Here is an 18,055-nt window from a genome sequence, read left to right as displayed (position 1 = left end):
TGTTCTGAGGACAATCCTTTCTTAGCTTTGCCTACCCTTTGTTCACTCCTTAGTAATGGATGTTTATAAACTTTTTTCTGTACCTGGATTGTGACTTCCTCCAAGGTGAAGGACAGAGATGAAGAATGGTGTTCTGGATTCTGACTGAGGCCCCTGTGAGCTATGCAGCTGTCACTGGGTTGGAAGCATAAACATGAGGGCAGGTTTGGAGGCAGGCTGTTGGGAAGATAGTACTGGATGGGAAGGGGCCACGCACACTTGAGTGACTTGACCAGTAGGATCTGAAAGCAGAGCTAGTGGTAGCTTTAGAGTTCATCGGGGGTGACACTTAGAACCACCGAGTGGAGAGGCTTCCTATCGTTTAAACTAAGAACACATAGACCAAGGAGTGAGGTACCGTTTCTCACAGAGTGACCAATGCACTAAACATAACCACAGTCTTGAAAGGACTTTAGATATGTCTAAAATAAATAAACACGGGACTGGACTAGGCCCTCTGCATAAATGAGACAGTTGTGTAGCTTGATCTGCTTAAGGGGCCCCCTGGCAGTGAGATCAGGATCCATCCCTGGTGTAAGAGCTGGCTTTTTGGAGTCCACTGCCTATGATGAGACACCTTGCATAGCCTTGATGCAGGGGGAGGGGCTTGGACCTGCCTCTACTGAATGTACCAGGCTCTGCTGACTCCCTGACTTACCTTGTTGGAGGAGGGAATGGGGGTGTGTTGGGTAGGGGGAGGCTGGAGGGGCAGGAGGAGGGAAGAGAAGGGGATCTGTGGTTGGTATCTAAAATGAATAAAAAAAATCCTTAATAAAAAAATTAAAAATAAAATAAATATGTAGCTAGAGTTTTTCTGCCTGGCCCACAGTCAGGACAAATCTCTCTCACCTGCCAGTCCCACAGCCGCTCAGACCCGACCAAGTAAACACAGAGACTTATATTACAAAGTTACAAACTGTATAGCCGTGGCAGGCTTCTTGCTAACTGTTCTTACAGCTTAAATAAATCCATTTCTATAAATCCATACCTTGCCATGTGTCTCATGGCTTACCAGCATCTTCACATGCTGTTTGTCATCGTGGCGGCTGGCAGTGTCTCTGACTCAGCCTTCCACTTCCCAGCTTTATTCTCCTCCTTGTCCCGCCTATACTTCCTGCCTGGCCACTGGCCAATCAGTGATTTATTTATTGACCAATCAGCAACACACTTGACATACAGACCATCCCACAGCATAAATATAAATAAATAAATAAATAAACAAACAAACACAAATGGCCAAAACGCACATGAAGAAAATGGCCAGCACCACTGATCACTATGGAAATGCAAATCAGAACCACAATGAGAGACCACCTCATACCTATCAAGATGTCTGCTACCCAAACAGAGCAATTACCGGGTGGGAGAGTGTGGAGAACTGGGGAACTTTTGTGTGTAAAATAGTGCCGTCACTACAGAAATGGCAGAAAATTTAAACTTAGCATGTGCTCCTTCAGTCTCACTTCGGGGTAGTCACCTAAAAGAACCAGAAGTTAAGGTGTGATCGCACACAGACACGTCCCTGCAGACTTGGGGCTTTTGAAAGGCTCAGAACCAATAGAATTAAGGAAGTGTGTAGGGAGAGGGGCCTGGCTTTGATGAGGCCTTGGCTGTTGAGTGGAAGAGAGACAGCCAGACCAAGCTGCTCTGGTACCTAGGTGAGGAGCGGACTCTTACTGGTTGGCTGGGATAGGTTAACAGCCGCCATCATTGTGGCCTGAAGGACTCTCGGTGCTCAAGAGTGTAGGGTGGGGTGGTGGAGGAGGAGGGTGTTACCAGAGGACTGTAGCTGCTAACACCATTGCAAGTGCTGAAAAGGGAGGTCAATAATGATCAATGTGTCTCCTCACAGGGTGAAGAGAGGTTAAAGGTTAAAGGTTAAAGCAGCAAAGAGGAAGACAGATGCCAAATCTTTTCAACGACTGCCAGCTATCCATCAGACATCCATAGCCCCAAGAGGCAGTGTTTCCAGGAGATGCAACCTTTGAGTCCCTGGAAAGTAACTCAGGCAACTGTTACCACAACTCACAATCTGAGCTATTACTACTGAAGTTACTGGGACACCAATAATGTACTGCCCAACTGTGTGGCTTCCAAAATCAGTGACTTTAAACCAATAAGAGCAAAGAAGTTGAAGGAGATTTTTTTTTTTTGCAGGGGGTGGGGGGTGGGGTCAGGGGTGGGGATCGGAAGGGGGATTCCTCAGTAGTACATTCACCTTCTAAGCAGAATTATTCACAACAGCCAAAAAGTGGAAGCAGAACTGTCTTTATTCAGGTGAGTGGCTAGACAACATGTGCGCATGTGTGATAAACTATTATTAATCTTGAAAAAAATTCCATATGTGTATGTGTAATAAACTATTATTCATCTTAAAAAAGAAAGAAATGTTGACAAATGCTTCAGCATGGGTGAACCTAAAACAAAACAACACCCCCCACCCCCCCACCCCCCCACCCCCGCATACTTAGTAATTCCACTAATTTAAAGGCCCCAGAATGGTCAGAACCACAGAAAACAGGAGGGAGAATGGGAGCTTCTGTGGGCTGAGAGAGAGGAATGATGGGTCAGTGTTTACTAGGAATAGAGTTCCTGACAGATATCTGACATACACTGTTTAAGGGAGGAGAGATCTCTGGTCATCCATAGTTTCAGAGGCCTCAGTCTATCTTAGCAGGGAGAATGTGACACAGCAGAGCAGGTCGTGGCCCCAAAGCATGAAGGGAAGCGGGTAGATGGAGAATATTTGCCTGTGCTTAGGGAATCACTTCTCTTTTCCTAGCCTATGGAGTGTGACCCCACATTCTGGGCAAGTTGTCCCCATTTAGCTAATCCTCTCTGGAAATGCCCTCATAGAGACATCCAAGATGTACTTTACCAAATCTCTCTCTCCCTTTTAATGTATGTTGGTGTGTGTGCAGGCATGTGTGTGGAGGGCAGAGGATAACGTCAGCTGTCATCCCCAGGAAAAGCATCTACCTTCTTTGATACAAATGTCTTTCATTGGCCCAGAGCTTTCCAAGTAATCTGGTTGACCAGTAAGCTGGTTGACCAGGAATCTGCCTATTTCTATCTCCCCAGTGCCTGGGTTACAAATGTGCCACTACTGGGTGTGGTAGTGTACACCTTTAATCCCAGCACTCGGGAGGTAGAGGCAGGTGGATCTCTGTGAGTTCAAGGCTAGCCTGGTCTACAGAGTGAGATCCTGTCTTAAACAAACAACAAACAAATGTACGCCTATGTGTCTAGCATTTTTATGTGAGTTCCGGGGGTTCAGCTCAGGTCCTCATGTTTGCAATTCAAGCCCTTTACCAACAGAGCTTTCTCTCCAAACCCAAGCTCTCTTTTTAAAAAGATTTCTCTCATTATTTTTGTAAATTATCTTATTATTTTGTGTGAATGGGTGTTTTGCCTGCATGTGTGTCTATGCACCATGTGCATGCCTGAGGCCTGCAGAGGCCAGAAGAGGGCATCAGATCCCCTGGAACGGGAGTTACAGACAGTTGTGAGCTGCCACAGATATGCTGGGAATTGGCTTGTGTCCTCTGAAAGAGCAGCCCGAGCTCTTAACCTCAGGCCGTCTCTCCAGTTCTGAGCTCTCTTCTTTTTAATGGCACCAAGCCTTCCAGCAGCCACTCTCCTCAGCCCCAGTTTCACACGCCCTTGTTTCCTGGGCAAAGTGCACATTTCTAAACTTTTCCTCGTTGTGTTTTATTCTGGATTCTCACTCACAACTTGGCTGGATGTGGTTTTGTGCCACAACCTGGGTTCTGGGCTGCACTGAAACTTCCTCTACCAATGTGTCACCTGTAAAGTCTCGTCAAGTGTTTGCGTGTGGACTAACCGCGGACAAGTTCCTCCCTAGTACATGACATGTGTAGTCTCTACTCCATTTCCCAAGACCTCATTTCCACCTGAAACGTCACTGTCCACATACCTGTCGGTATGCTGCTCTTTTGAGCTCCTACCAGAATTACCCATTGGGTTTTGCTTATCACACTCTAGGTCTTCTTCGACCCACTGTGTTTGCCAGGGTCTTCTACAGAAACAGAACCGATAGTGTGAATATGTATTTCAAAGGGAATTTACTATACTGGCTTACACAACACACTCTGGGTAGTCCAACAGTGGCCACCAGCACAGTGGAGAAGACGAGCTATCTTCTCAGTCCATGAGGCTGGGTGTCTCAGCAGGCCCAGTCGGCACTGAAGGCCTGCAGGATTCCTTCAGTCCATATTGAGTGCCTGAGAAATCTGGTTCTGATGGCAGCAGTAATGATAGATGATAAGGGAAGGCAGGCAGATTTTCCCTCCGGCCTCATTACATTTGGGCAGCTGTAGGAAGGCAGGGCCTATTCTAGGGAAGGGTCATTTTGCCTCCCTGGGTCCTTCCAGAAAATGGCCTCACAGACAGCCTTCATGAGAGTCTTTTAGTTGATTTCAGAGCCAGGGAAGTTGACAATATTTACCATCACACCCACACCCCTAAACCTTCCCAAAATTCTCCCATAAAGCAGTTCCAAAGGCTCTTCACCACCATGGTCAGGTAGTCATGGCAACAACTCCACTTCTTGACAGTAACCCCACTGCCGGGATCAACTCTCTGTTAGACTTCGATGCCGTGATGAAGTACCTGGCAGACACGAGGGAGGAAGAGTTTGTTTGGGGGTCAGCCCATGGTGGTGGAGGGTGCAGTGGAGCAGGGAGCTCACAACAGGCATCCAGGAAGAGACATGGGGCAGCTGTGCTCATCACGGCAGCTGCCTTTCCACTTTCATTCCACCAGGACCTCTGCCTATGCACAGTGCCTCGCTCCCCTTATTAATTCCTCTCCAGAAAGGCTTGTACACACCCAGGGGTGCGTTTACAATCTTCTAAGAGTTTTTCAAACCAATCAAGTTGACAATCAGATAAGCCACCACAGACTTTATGTATATTTTACTACCAAAAGAAGGAAGAGGAGAAGGAACAACAGTGTATAGAAAAAGGTAGCAGCAGGTGGCGGGGGGGGGGGGGGGGGGGGGTAAGGGGCGGGACGGTGTCTCCAGCCTTGCCAACGCTGTGGAATCTATCATGACATCAACTGGAGCTTTTTGTCATGGGTAATTTATTGGACACACAGACACAAGATCTATGTGATTATTTCAGCATTCAGAATGTATAAGGAACAAGACATTACTGAATGTGGGCCAGCAAGATGGCTCAGCAGGTAAAAGCACTTGCCTCCAAGCCCAAATGTAATTAAGTTACAAATGGCACCATTTGCCTAGAGAACTGCTTCAAAAATCAAAGCATCGCAACAAACTAAGAAACATTGTAAGTCATGCTCAACAATGGGCTGGTTGTGGATAGAGCTAAGCGAAATAAAAAGGAGGCAGTGACCTCAGAATCCAGCCAATCCGCGGCGTGGGAAAGGAGGAAGGGAGGCTCCCGCCTGAAGATGCTCCTCTCCAGCGGCAGTGCATACCTATAATCCCAGAAGTTCAAGGCTAGCCTGGGCTAAATGAGAGTCCTTCAGAATTGTTTAAAAAACAACAAAAACTGGGCTGGAGAGATGGCTCAGCAGTTAAATCACTTGTCTTGCAGAGGACGAGTGTTCCGTTCCCAGCACCCATGTGGGGCAGCTCATAACCACCCATAACTCTAGCTCCAGGGGATCCAACATCCTCTTCTGGCAATGATGCACGTATATACATACATGCATGCATGCATGCATACATACAGGCAAAATATTCATACACATAAAACATTTTTAAAAATTTAAACGTTGATAAAATCTCTATAGTCTGTGAAGTGGTTTGACATTTCCCATGATCAGAGAACCGCAAACTGGTGCTACCTGGGAGAGTGTGTCCAGCTGTCAGACTTGGGGTTGACACAGACACCTCCATTGCTAGCGAGCATGTGAGGTGTAAGTAGAGGGAGTCTTCATGGATAGAAAAGGTTCAATATTTTTTCAGTGGGGACACAGGGAGGCATGCTTCCACTATGTTGCTTAAAATGTTTCCCTGTATTCTTTAGGGGAGAATCAAGAGGGTGGAGGTTCCCCAAGGAATGTGGCAGAGACAGGGGTTGTCCAGCAGGTCACTGGACTTTGATGAAGGCACTATGTCTTCAGAGGTGAACAGGGCCCTCAGATGGTGCCTAGAGCTTGTGGCCTATGTAGTTGCCTCCAGGGAGTTGGGGTGGTAGTGCCCAGGGATGAGCAGAAAAGGAAAGTGGGGTGCAGTGGGGCCCAGATGCCTCTGATCTCCCACACAGCCCCAGAACATCGTGGCATTTTGAAACTGTTGATGTAAGCAGTCCCTTGTGAACGGGGACTGGGTCCACCCTCAGGGACTCATGTTCCCCATTTCATGTTGAACCCCAAACCTGGCTCTCCAGGCTTTGGGACTGTGGGACCTGCAAGTGTCCTTTGGATTTGTTTTCTGTTGTAATCACACAAAATCTAAAAGCTGTCAAACTTTCAGGCACCAGCAGGGCTCAAAAGAACCAGTGTATCTCCTCCTTATCTGGAGGGGCCCCAGAGACAGCAGTGTTGACCATAAAGCACAGAGTGTATCCATAGATCTGCTACATCCACACTGCCACTACTCCCTGACCACAAGGAGCACAGATCCCAGGAACCCATGCTTCCAGGGTTCTCTGCCTTCACGTTGTTCCCTGTATTTCAGCCTTCGTTAGTGCTCAGCCAGCATTCACTACTTCTGTTGCTCCGAAGTCATTCTCACCCACACTGTCCCCACATTCTCACCCACACTGTCCCCTCTGGATTCTCACCTCCACTACCCAGCAGCCACACGGCTCCTGTTCCCTGTGTTCACACTGCTTCTTATATTCCTGCCTCTAGTGTTCCCCTACATTTTCTGTGATCTGAACTTTAGATACCTCAAGGCACTCTGTAGGACAATAATGATCTAGAAGTCACATGTTGGGTAGCCCTGTGGTCCTATTGGAACCCAAGGGTGGATCATAGAAGCCATGTCCCACTCCTCCAAACCCTGCATCATATATGTGTGTGTGTGTGTGTGTGTGCGCGTGTGTGTGTGCACGTGTGTGTGCACGTGTGTGTGCGTGTGTGTGCACGTGTGTGTGCACGTGTGTGTGCGCGCGCGTGTGTGTGTGTGCGTGTGTGTGTGTGCGCGCTCGTGTGTGTGTGTGTGCGCGCGTGTGTGTGTGTGTGCGCGCGCATGCGCGTGTGTGTGTGTGTGTGTGTGTGTGTGTGTGTGCGTGTGCATGCAGAACTCTTCAGTTTCCTTGGTGGGCAAGGCACACTGAAGGACAACAGGAGGGGCTTGGTATTTAAAAAAGACTCTCTGTGTTCCCCAGCATGGCTGTCTCAGATGCCACCTACCCCTAAGCTCTGCCTTGTTTCTTCTCCACAGCTAGGTTCTTTTTTTCCAAGACAGGGTTTCTTTATGTAGCCCTGGCTGTCCTGGGACTCACTCTGTAGACCAGGCTGGCCTCAAACTCACAGAGATCTGCCTGCCCATAGCTAGGTTCTTTTCATCATCAGGGACCAGTTCCTGAGATGGCACAGGGACATGTTCATTTTAGGGCCGATGTGATGAACTGCCATTATGGTGGTTGGGGTGTGACTTGGGGAATGAATGTAATTCCACCAGAGAGATGGAGTGAAGAAAGACATCTTCTTCCTTGCATTACTCCCTTTTCCGGCAAGTCATGGTGCTGGGAGCCGCAGCAGCCATGTGACAGCAGAAGACACGGAGCAGAGCAGAGAGGCAAATCCGGATTGAAGCTCGTGGCTAACCCGGGGGGGGGGGGGAACCTCCTTATTTTCACTAAATGAAAACAGCAGAGAAAACCCTATGTGGTCCACAGTCCTCTGGGTCAGAGGCTGTCTTAACTTTAGTATACACAGCATGCTTAGCTCTCAATTTTCTCCAAACCCTGCTCCTTGGAATACCGGAGATCAATGTCTCCTTTTGGTAAAAGTCTGTATATTTTAAAATAAAAGTGTGTCAACCCTGCCTTAACTTCTGCTCCTGACAGTCACAACTCCTGGTCATGGAGTCAGTGCCGTCTTCCCTTGAGATGACAGGTCTGAGATGGGGACATATTAACCAGGAGTAACTACATGCTCTTCCTGGGTATTGCGATGGTAAAACACCCGAGGTGGGCTACTTCATAAAGAAAAGAGGTTTATTGGGGTCACAGTTTTGAAAGTTGGGACTCCAGATGCATCTTATGGTAGCTTTCTCGATGTCAGAGTCCTTAGGCAGCACAAGGCCCCACGTGGTAAGAGGTAGGGAGCATACCTGTACATACTCTGGTCCCATGTGCCCATTGTGGTCTCCTTATAAAGCCACAGCGTCCAATTACAGACTTCATACTCATGACCTTGTTTAATCCTAACCACCTTTCATAGGTCCCTTCTCTGTCATGAGGTTAGGTTTCTATTTCCTTTAACTCACAGAGGAGGATTACATGTCATCATGTGGGTCCTTGGGGCATTCCACACAGAAGACCAGCAGATCACAAGCCAGAAAACCCAGAGTGCACTCTGGCAGAGCTTGCCAGAACCTGACACAGGGGTCATGCCATCTTCCAGGAGTGGGGCCTGAGCAGGAAGGCCAGAGGAATTCTGGGATAGGAGCTTGGATATTAAGCAAGTTTCAACCAACCTTAAAAGACTGAACTAATAGAGTCCATGTCTGACCACAGTGACATTATGCCAGCCCAAGCGTGTGTGACACCTTCAGGACAGTTCTCAGCTAGAGACTGGAAGGATCTGGTGTGTAAGACCCTCAGCTCCCTCAGCCCAAGACCTGTATGACTTACATTCCTTAGAGTTTGCTCTTGCCCACAGTGGCTAGCTTCTCGCTCCATTTCACATATTCACATGCCCAAGATCTCCCTGTATCCCTGGAACAAAGCACCACCAACCCCTGGCTTAAAACCAGTTGAAACAAGCCCCTCACAGCTCAACATGTAAGTTCAAGACTGCAGATCTGGTGTCTTGCTGAGGGATGAGACACCATGTGGGAGAGACAAGCAGCTTCTCTCGTCCATTTTCATGGCAATCCCTTGAGGGCTCTGCCTGTACCTCCTAATACTTCCTAATGCCACTGCTTGGGAGCAGGTTTTAACATGGGATTTGTGGGACCAATGACAAAGTGGTGAGACCATGTTGAATCACCCACACTTTCAAGTGATCTCAAGAACTCCCGATGAGTAAAAATCTCTGGATGAACCAAGTGTGCACAGTGTAACTGGCTTGGCTCCTCTGGGAGACCCCGGAGGCTTTATCCTCTGTCCCCTGGCTTGAGATTTGAGAGTTCACAGCCACACTTCATCAGCTAAAGGGTTTGGGATACTCTAAAAGACCTCCTGTTGCTTTGCCTCCAAAAACCTGGAGCCTCAACCTCCAGGCAAGCAGCAAAGCCTCTGACGAGTCAGGGCACTTGTGTGTCCTCCGGGGCCCTGAGCAAAGATGGCTTAGTGCAGGAGTAGGGCTCTGCTGTCTGTGGGAGAGTCTGCCCTGTTGGCCTCGTAGCACAGGGAAGGGGACCTGTCACCCTCAAGCTGCAGCATCTCTTTGGCTGGATTCCAGGGTACCCTCTGCTCTGCTCTGGAGATTTGACACCTCCAGAACAGTTCTCTGCCACAAGCCAACAGAGAGTCCAAAGCAAAGAGCCGCCTACTTATGAACACGATAAAGATGGCAGACACTGGAAGAGTAGTACAAGCCCCTCCTCCTTTTTTTGCTTAAAATGTTTTATGTGCACGTGTGCCTGCTCGTCTATATAATGCACCACATGTTTGCAAGTGCCCTTGGAGGCCAGAAGAGGACATCAGATCTCCTGGAGCAGGAGTTTACAGGCATTTGTGAGCCAGCCACCATGTGGGTACAGAGAACTGAACATGGGTCCTGAGCAGCCAGTGCTCATAACTGCACAGCCAACTTCCTAGCCAATTTTGAAACACTGTTTTTTAGAATAAAAAGCAAGGACCAGGAGTTTTTTGTTTTTGTTTTTGTTTTTGTTTTTTTTTAAACGATTTTGCTTGTTTTGGTTTTTAAGACAGGGTCTCTTTGTGTAGTGCTGTCTGTCCTAGAACTAGCTCTGTAAGCCAGGCTGGCCCCTGTCTCTCCAGAGCTGGAACCAGAGGTAAGTGCCACTGTTACGATATTGCACACGGGGGACCCCCAGCCTGCCAGACCACGGTGTCCCATGAGTGGGGGAAAACATGCTGGCATGCTGGGCAGATGCAGCGGTGGGTGGCGGGTGAGACACACCATGCGGGCATGACAGCAGCGGCGGTGGCGGTGAACATTCATTCACAACCCAGGTGCTGCATCCGCGCGGAAATGAGTTTATTATAATGGGAGATAAAGAGAAAGAGAGACAGGAAGGAAGAGAAGAGAGGGAAAGTGGAGGTGTGTGCACCTCATGGCGGGGAAGGGGGAAAAGGTGGAAGAGAGAGGAAGGGGAGGGGTTTTTCCTTAAAATGAAGTTTTTACATCGGGATGCAGGGCAGTGTCAAGGGGCGGGTCAGAATATTAACAGCCACCATGCCTAGTTTAAAATCATATATGTAAAATTTAAAATTATATATGTATATACACACATATATACATACATATATACATATATATATATATATAAATGATCTCACTGTGTAGACCTTTAATTTGCTACAATATTCCTGCTTTTGCCTCCTGAGTGCTGGGATTACTACCATACTGTGGTAGTTTGAATATAATTGGCAGAAGTTGGTACCGAGGACGGACGTATTGCTGTGACAGGCCTGACCATGCGTTTGTTTGAAGGAATATGGACCTTGGGACTGTGGATTAGAAAAGCAGTTGAACGCTTTAAGTGCTACTTAATGGGCCATATGAGTAGGAGCATGGAAGACAGTGGTGCTGAGTGCGATTTGATGCACTGTGCGGGGCTGGCTCAAGAGGTTTCGGAGGAGAATATTAATATGTGGCCTAGAGATCATTCTTGTGATATTTTGAAGAATGTGTCTGCCTTTTGCCCTTGTCTGACGTCTGCCTGAGGCTAAAGTGAAGAGATTTGGATTAATTCCCTTGGCAGAGGAAATCTCAAAACAGCCTAGTATAGACTGTGTTGTGTGGTTATTAGTGGTAACTCTGATGAAGATGTATAATGAAAAGGAGCAAGCTAAGCAGAATAAATTACCAAATGTAGATTTTGAGGAGAAAAAGAGCACCAGGAAGTAGAATGGAGCTAAGTCCTGTGTTCAAGGAGATAAATGGATTAAGAAATGGAATAAGGACTTAGCCTGCAGAGACCAGCCCGCACACACAACCCCATACCCACCCACTCATCCCCCTACCCACTCCCTGCGCCGCCTCCTCCCACCCTGAGCAGAGCCACCGAGGATGATAAACACCCAGGACCGTAGTATTTTGCCTTTGGTTATCTGTCCCCAGCCAGTGCTGCAGGCATGTTGTTCCAGGGCCTCTGTGGTGCTCCTGATGCCCTCATCCACTGCCGAGGATCCCTGGTGGGTGAGGGCGGCAGGGATCCTTCTCTCCCAGCTCTAAAAATAAGGACGAGAAGCTCACTGTAACCCAGGGCCTCCCCGTGAATGATGGGGAACCTCACACGGTCTATTTCCAGTATGAGGTCACTGAGGTGAAGATCTCTTCCTGGGATGCAGTCTGTCCAGTTTATAGAAATCCCAGGTGGATTACTAGCTGGTGGGAGCAAAGCGCAGCTAGAGTTTGCCGAGGAGAAGATGAGAGTGAACTCCGTCTTCATCTGCTTCAGGAAGGGCTGGGAAGACAGAGCTCCACTCCTGAAGACATTCAGCTTCTTGGGCTTTGAGATTGTGCATCCAGGTCATCCCTGTGTCCCCTCTCGGGCAGATGTGATGTTCATGGTTTACCACCTGGGCCAGAACTTGTCTGATAAGGACTAATGGTCATAGAGGATGCTTTGCCTGAGAGCCATGGTGGGGGAAGAGGGGAAGTTAGGCAGCCCCGGGACAGATGAGAGTGTTTCTGGCTGTCTGGGGAAGGACACTGAGGGGCTCAGATTGAGGTTGCCTATTGTGTTCTCGGAGTTGACTCATTGAAATGGTTTTCCATACGTGAATAACGTATAAGCATGTTATTCACATGTTATCACCAATAGTAAATGAAGATGTTTATGAACTGGCATTAGAAGCTTTTTAAACTGCTCTATGATGTGCTCCATCTAGCCTAGGGGAGGAAATTGCCTGGAGGAGAGAAACTGCCTGGTCCAGGGGCCTGGGCTGGTGGGCCGCACTGTTAGGCTCGGGTTTCCTTGCAGTTGGATTTTTTTTGTTGTTGTTGTTGTTTTGTTTTTAAGACTTGGGTATTTTCTTTCTTTGCTTCCTGTCCCCAGGAGCTCCTGAGTACAGGCTTTTTAGCTCCTGGGCAGTGTCCTTGGGTTGTTTTCGACACTCCACCTGGGGCTTCTTGGCATTTTGTGTCTGGCCTGGTGTAAGCAGGTCTGACCTCGCTTTCTTTACAGCTTAGTGTTATTCTGGCATTTGGTTAAACTGGCTTAATCTGTTGAATGTTACCAGTGCATTTTAAATAGGGGCATTGAAAATCACCCCTCCCCCCAACCACCAGGGCTTTTTGGGGGGTGCCTGGGCCTTAAGAAACTAGCCAAACTACATCTCAAGTTACCACCAGAGTTCTTGCTTCCATGGCCCAGGCCCCAAGATTTCTTTCCTGGCAAGAGCTGAGAGGAAGCTCAAGGACTTGGGATTTGTGGGGGAATCTGCTTTTAGGGACTGGATGCCTCTGGCTGGCCAAGCATAGTACTGACTGCCTCCGAGGCAGGTTCCAAGCAGTGTCTGCTCTACAGGGCCCAGGGGTCGGCTGGACTGTAGAAGTGGCCTGCTCTTTACTGCTTTCACCAGAAAGCGTGTTCTCAAGGGAAAAGAAGGGAGAGAGATCTACACTGGGTGTGAGGGTGTCAGGGAGGCAAGTGTGCTGTGTTACTGTGTCAATAAACTGATTTAAAGTTTAAAAAAAAAAAAAGAAAGAAATGGAATAAAGGGAGTGGTGACCTCAGGGCCAGATCCCACACAGCTAAATTTCCAACTTGTGAAAAGGAATTAAAAAGAAAAGCTTAGAGCCAGGTGTGGTGGTGCACACCTTTAATCCCAGCACTGGGAAGGTAGAGGTAGGCAGATCTCTGAGTTTGAGACCAGCCTGGTCTACAAAGCAAGTTCAAGGACAGCCAAGCTTAGACAGTGAAAGACAGAAAGCTGGTGAGGATGTAATTGAACCAGGGGCCATGTTCCAGCCCCAGTAAGCAGAACTTGGCAGCTTTGGCCACGTGGTCCTGGGTTAAGAGTTAAGGATAGAAGAAAGGAATTATAGAATAAGGCTGCTGAGGCCAGGTATGTGTCAGGGGTACCTGCATGTGCCACCTCCACCTGCTACATAAATGCAATTTTAAAAAAAGAAATAGAATGGCTTTTAGGTCCACATCCCAGCCTGAGCTTACAACTCCTGAACCCAGGTCCCCACCCAGATCTCTCTCTCTGCTCCTTAACTCCCACCACCAAGGTGGCCTGAGGTCACCATCCTGTGCCCCCACTTCAGTTGACACCCTTCCTATTGTCCCCTCCCCATCCACACAGGATGGCCACCGGGCCACCTGCCCTGCAGCCCTCCTTCCCTCAGCCACTGGCTTTCACCCGGTCCAGGTCAGCCATCCCTCATCCTCCTTGCTCTCGCTTAACCGCATTCTCTGCTGAGTGTACAAAGCGTCCTCCCTGATGCAAGCCCAGCCGAGTCTCACTCCTTAAAAATCTAAAGATGCCCCCACCTTCTAGGTGACCCCACTGCCTGCAGCTCCCCTCCCCCTCCTGGTTTCTTGCTGCATGGCAGGTCTTGGTCGATGCAGTCATCCTCCCCTGGTGGTAGTGGTGGTGGTGGTGGGGGCTTCTCCGTGCTCTAAGCACCCTCAGCTCCCGCAAACCTCCTAGCTGGCCTCTGCAGCTGTTCCAGCTCATCTGTTTCGGAGCCGGGGGTGCCTAGGATCTCGCGAGTCGTCCGACCAATGCAGATCTCTTGGGCGTCCACGGTGTGGAAGGGGCTACATTCTCTCTGGAGCTTGGCGCAGGAAGAGAAGACGGGTGCAAGCGAAGTAGTGGAGTCAGGAATGTAGAGAACATGGGGGAACTCCTAGCGCCATGAAAGAGCTCTCGGTGGGGCGCAATTGAGCCATATTGCCGCCAGGGGTCTCGCTGGCCATGGGGACCTGTGGGCATGGCGCTGAACCGCTCGCTGCTAGGCCCCCAGCCGGTTTTCTGAGACGGGATCCTGACTAGGCCTTCGATTGACTAGGACTGAGATAAACTAAATTCCCCACCCAAGCTGTCCTGGGCGCACAGCTGTCCAGTGAACAAAACCTTTTGCTCAGAGCGAACCTTCACAACACCTTCCCTTGGGTGGAGGTCCTGCGTGGCCTCCGGAGCCTTCCCACCTGCCAGGTGTCCTCCTCCACGCAGCATGCTGTGAGAAGCCTGGTGTGATCCTGCCGCTTTGAGGATAGAGTCCTTTAGAGACTCCTACATCTCTTGGAGAACGCGCCCAAATCCCAGCACTAGCCCCGCAAGGCCTGAGTATGTTCTCTCACACTAGCCAGCTCCTGGCTCCCTGGCCGCCTTGGTGCACTATGCCAGCATCAAACCACAGACAGGATTCATGCCTGTGGCCCTTGGCGGGAATCTTCCAGCATCTGCTGAAAGGCCCCCACGAGCCACGCCGTCCCTCTACGTCTCACCGTCAGCATCTGGCACAGAATGTTGACTTTTACTCAGAAAAATCTGCTGCTTGCTACATGCGACCCTTCCAGAAGGGCCCGGGGCCTTCTAGAACCATGCAGAGTCCCCAAATGAGCTTTTCCAGTAGACCCCACACACCCTCGACAGTACACCTACCACAGGTTCCTGAATACCTATGCCCACGCGTCAGTCATTGCTCCAACCCACAGGGACAAAACCTCCAGACTCCCACCCTCTGGACAGCCTGCCCCACCCAAGCCTCCCACATTTACACTCAGGCAGCATCCCTAGCCAGTCCCCAGTCCCCAGACCACCTTTTCATACACCCAGCCCTAGATGTCCACCTGTGCAGCCACCTTGGCGCCTTCTCTTCCTCCCAGGGGGGCACTGGGGTAAGCCACCTGCTCTTGGTTTCTGAGAACACCTGACGGCACCTGTCAGATACTTGCTTTTATTACTATTTCTTCAGATTTATCTGTTTTATGTGTATGAATGCTTGCCCGTGAGTATGTATGTGCACCTGCGTGCATGCCTGGTGCTTGGAGATGCAGAAGAGGGTGGCAGGACCCCTGGAACTGGAGTTACGGGTGGTTGTGAGTTGCCACATGGATGCTGGGAACTGTAAACTCTATCACATTTTCTATAAGAGCAGCCAGTGCCCTTAATGGCTGAGCCATCTTTCAGCCCCAGTTATTTGTTTTTAGATGGCTACAAGTAATACCTCCCAGGGAACTTAGATCCAGTCACCTGGTAAGTATCTTGGAGCACTATTCTACACATGCTTGGCCAACTCACCAATAAACTGTTACTATTTTGCAAAATTCATAGTCTCATTGATTAGTATACTGTGTAGTGAATGGGCAAAATGGACCTAATTCAGTAATAGTTCTTCCTATCCATCCATCCACATATACATACATACATCCTTTGGTCTATCCACTCTTCCATTCATCCATCTAGTCACACCTCCATGCAACATACCTCTGTGGTGGACCCTGCTTCCCAGAAGCACCCCAATGGCCAACCCAGGGATGCAGAAGTAGCCCCAGGAGAGAGATCCTCATAATGGATTTTGTGGACTGGATTGTTCACATCTGGTGGTGGCCCAATGACCTCGCTGAAGGGGCAGCAGGACATAGACAGTCGTGGTGTGTGATAGTGAAGGCACTTGTATCTGCAAAGTTGGTAGAGCATGCCGAAAGGTCAGGCTTGAGAATTTGAGGGCAGATGGACCACCGGTGTCACAGCTGCTTGTTCGTGGGTGGTCATGTCCCTGCTGCTCATTTGTTACAGTGGTGGCTTCCCATTAATCCTTCATCCCACATATCCTAGGCAAGAGACGCAGGCTGAAGAACTATAAATGCTCACATGCACTGTGTGAGCAAGTCTCAAGGTCGAGGCCAGGGGACTTCCTGAGAAGGAATTGGGACATCAGGGGGCATGCCACTCTGAGCCTTCAACCCCCAGGTCCCCATGGAGCTGATGTTACAGTTTTAGCCTGAAGTGTTCCCCACAGGCTGGTGTTCTGAACTGTGGTCACCAGATGGTGGTGCAGTTTCATGAGGCTGTGGAACTTTTAGGAGCTGGGGCCTGAGTAGAGGAGGCAGGACACCAGGGTGGGTGGGGTTTTGGAGGTTGCACATGACCTGTTGTTGGTTGTTTTACTCTTAGCTCTTTTACTCTTTGGGGGGACCACCACCCAGCTCCCAAATAAATACACACAGAGGCTTATTCTTTCTTATGAATACCTGGCCTTAGCTTGGCTTGTTTCTAGCCAGCTTTTTGTTGTGGTTACCGATACCGCATTACCGATACCCGTTCACCATGTCCGAGTGAGGGGCTGTGGATTGAAAAATAAGAGACAAAAGACAGAGAGTCATTTGCCACGGCTGAATGCTGAATGCTGTTTATTGAAAGAGAGAGGAAACCTTAAATACAGGCTTACAGCACAATGGAGGATCCCTGGAGTGCTGTGGGATGGTCTGTACGTCAAATTCCTCTGATTGGTCAATAAATAAAACACTGATTGGCCAGTGGCTAGGCAGGAAGTATAGGCGGGACTAACAGAGAAGAGAACAGAGAAAACAGGAAGGTGGAGGGAGTCACTGCCAGCCACCGCCATGACAAGCAGCATGTGAAGATGCTGGTAAGCCACGAGCCATGTGGTGAGGTATAGATTTATGGAAATGGATTAATTTAAGCTATAAGAACAGTTAGCAAGAAGCCTGCCACGGCCATACAGTTTGTAAGCAATATAAGTCTCTGTGTTTACTTGGTTGGGTCTGAGCAGCTGTGGGACTAGCAGGTGACAGAGATTTGTCCTGACTGTGGGCAAGGCAGGAAAACTCTAACTACACCGGAGGGCAGAAGTTCGCTACCGAATGTTCTACATTCTTGCATCTAAGCTGTTCACACCAAATGCAGGATACACAAACAAAGAACCTCAGATGATTGTTAGGTGAGAAGGAAACCGGCAGGGTATCTGCATAGGGAAGGACATCTGGTCAAGGTCGGCAAGCAAGGTGGTAGCCACTCACAGTGGGGGCCAGGGCCCACAGCTTTTCTTAACTTAAATTATCCCATCTATCTTTTGTCTCTGGGCTTTTATCTTTCTCTATTTCTGTATACCTTTTCTTTCTTCCCTACTCTGTTGCTGGTTGTGTAGCTGGGTGGCTGGCCTCTGATGTCCTCCTCTCCTTCTCCTTTTCTTGCTCCCTGATCCTCCCCCTTCCCAGATTTTTCCTCCTATTTATTCTCTCTGCCTGCCAGCCCCGCCTGTCCTTTCTCCTGACTTGCTATTGGCTGTTCGGCTCTTTGTTAGACTAACCAGATGTTTAGACAGGCAAAGCAACACAGCTTCACAGAGTTAAACAAATGCAACGTAAGAGAATGCAACACATCTTTGCATCATTAAACAAATGTTCCACAGCATAAATGAATATAACGCATCTTAAAATAATGTCCACAACAATGGTTCCTGTCATGCCCTCTGATCTACAGGAAGGGCCTGGGGGAGCCTCTAGGAAGGCAGGCAGTGGAATCTCTCCACGGCCTCCAGCAGGATCAGCCATACAACACGACTCCTGTCTCCTCATCCCCAAAGCCAAAGAGAACGAAGTGGCCACTTGTAGCGACAGGGTTTGTGGATATGTGTTTCAGCAGCAGCAGCAGCAGCAGCAACAGCAGCAACAGGAAATGCATAAACACCCACCTGCGGTGACACGCAGGTGATCCTGCCTGTGACACGCAGG

The 18,055-nt window shown here is 49.1% G+C and overlaps 1 pseudogene; it reads left to right on the top strand.

Moving 5' to 3' along the window:
• Window positions 1-11,409: 11,409 nt before the first annotated feature.
• LOC131924528 (ornithine decarboxylase antizyme 2-like) lies at window positions 11,410-11,951 on the top strand (annotated as a pseudogene).
• The last annotated feature ends 6,104 nt before the right edge of the window (window positions 11,952-18,055 follow it).

This window comes from Peromyscus eremicus, chromosome 14 (assembly GCF_949786415.1).
Source record: "Peromyscus eremicus chromosome 14, PerEre_H2_v1, whole genome shotgun sequence".
Classification (NCBI taxonomy): domain Eukaryota; kingdom Metazoa; phylum Chordata; class Mammalia; order Rodentia; family Cricetidae; genus Peromyscus; species Peromyscus eremicus.
Note: the sequence above shows the minus strand (reverse complement) of the source record. Positions and strands in the feature narration are given on the sequence as shown.